Genomic DNA, 2,379 nt, shown 5'->3' with positions numbered 1-2,379 from the left:
TAACTCTTTTTTAGTTTGCTAGATTCTGTTTGTATTTTGTTCATAAATTTTATATTCATATTCATAAGAATTATTGATCTTTAGTTTTCTTGTGATGTCATTGTCTGGTTTTGATATCAGGCCAATACTCCCCTTTTTAAATGATTTGGGAACTGTTCTCTTTTCATGTTTTTTTAAGAGTTTGTGAAGTACTGACTATCCTTTAAATATTTGGTATGATTCAGTTCTGAAGTCATTTGGACCTGGGGTTTTGTTTGTGGGTAGTATTTCTTTTTCACTAATTCAATTTCTTCACTTATTACATATGTCTATTTAGGTTGTCTCTCTTCTGGAATAATTTCTATAGTTCATGTCTCTCTAGTAATTTGTTCATTCCATGTAAATTATCTAATTTATTAGCATAAAATTGTTCACAGTATTCTTTTATAATCCTTTTTATTTTTATTAAAATCATAGTAATGTCCCAACTTTTATATCTAATTCTAGTAGTTTGAATTTTATCTCTTCCTTCTTGATCAATCTATCTAAAAGTTTGCCAATGAATCTTGGAACACTGAAAAAAAAATTAAATTAAAAATAAATTTCTTGTAGATTAAAAAAATAAAAAAATAAAAGTTTGCCAATTTTGTTAATCTTTTCAAAGAACCAGCTTTTGGTTTCATTCATCTTCTTTATTGTTTCCTTTGTATTTGATATCATTAATTTCCACTCCAGTCTTTATTATTTCCTTCTTTTTTGGCTGCATTATGTTCAGTTTGCTCTTCTTTCTCTAGTATCCTAAGGGGAAAGTTTAAATCACTGGTTTTAAATCTTTCTTTTTAATAATAGCATTTACAACAATAAATTTCCATCTAAGCACTGCTTTATCTGCATCTCATAACTTTTGGTATGTTGTGTCATCATCTTCATTTATCTCAATGTATTCTGATTTCCCTTTTTATTTTTTCTTTGATTCATTGGGTACTCAAGTGTGTTGTTTGATTTCCACATATTTATGAGCTTCCCAAATTTATTTTTCTGTTATTGATTTCTAATTTCATCCTTTCGTGACCAAAGAACTACACTCAATTATTTCTATACTTTGGAATTTTTTGAGGTTTGTTTCATGGTCTAACATAAAGTCTATCCTGGAGAATATTCCCAACATTCACTCGAGAAGAATGTACATTCTGTTGTTGAATGGTGTGTTCTGTAAATGTCTATTAAGGCTAATTGGCTCAACACTAATTAGTATTGTTCAAGTCTTCTTTTTCTATGTTGATTTCTGCCTAGTTGTTTTTCTTTATTTATTCAGAAGATATCACTGGTTAATCATTACCAGCCAATTTTATTTATACAGGAGTCATAATCAGTATGAAAATTAAGCAAAGCCATTTATCCTCTTATGTGTGAGGATATGCAAAATAAATCAAGTGTGAGTTATACCAAAGTAGGTACGTAATCTTACTTCCACTTCTCTGGTGGATGTGCAAGTTCGTACTTCTCCCTCACATTAGAGACAACCATATCCAAATGGAGCCAGTGAACCTCTTCTGACCACAGGTGACTGAGGCAAAATCCATAGCAGGCATGTGCTTTACTTTGTGACTGTCTGCTGTCTTCTGGAAGATGCCTGGATGTCAGTAGCATCTCCATGCCTGATAATACTGGCCCAAGTGGCTGGTTCACTGCTGTTTTCAAAATAATAAAAGACCTTCAAAAATTGCTCCATTGCCTCAGGGGAACATTCCGCTCCAGTATCCAGGTGAATACTGGTACTCAAATTCAATGTGTGATTCAAGTTTGGGTCAAAGTAAGCAGCTGCCATTATTTTGCTAGATGCTCTGTATCTGTCATGCTAGTTCCAAAGGCCACAGTAACTCTTTGAAGTCAAAGGACGATTTAAAGAAAATGCTCCTAGTTTCTCTATTCTCTTTCTGTAGTAGCCTGAGAACTCCAACCTTGCTGGGCACCTGGAAGTGAAGGTAGCCGACTTCGAGGTGGCACCACGAATTGATCTCCGTGCTCCTTCCCAAGCCTCACACCATAGGTGCACAGAGGTCCTGCCTCTGCTGGGGCGATGGCAGCCAAGGCAGCTGCCAACATGCACCCTCCTGGGTGGTATTGCATTGGCACGGGCCCTGCATGACTGGCGACTGTCTGTGATTTATGACCCTGCCACTGCCTGGTTGTTTCTTTTGGGGGGGGTTGTTCTATTATTGAAAACTGGATATTAAAATCTCCAATACTATTGTATTCTTATTTCTCCCTTCAGTTGTGTCAGTGTTCACTTCCTATACCTTCATACTCTGGAATTTAATTGTATATATTTATAATTGTTATATCTTCTAAATGAACTGATTGCTTTGTACATATATATGTTTTGAAAAATAGATAATG

At 34.6% G+C, this 2,379-nt stretch overlaps 1 pseudogene; it reads right to left on the bottom strand.

Annotated features, from left to right (window-relative positions):
* Positions 1-1,443: 1,443 nt before the first annotated feature.
* LOC125091718 (focal adhesion kinase 1-like) lies at positions 1,444-1,930 on the bottom strand (annotated as a pseudogene).
* Positions 1,931-2,379: the final 449 nt, after the last annotated feature.

Source organism: Lutra lutra, chromosome X, assembly GCF_902655055.1.
Source record: "Lutra lutra chromosome X, mLutLut1.2, whole genome shotgun sequence".
Taxonomy (NCBI): Eukaryota; Metazoa; Chordata; class Mammalia; order Carnivora; family Mustelidae; genus Lutra; species Lutra lutra.
Note: the sequence above shows the minus strand (reverse complement) of the source record. Positions and strands in the feature narration are given on the sequence as shown.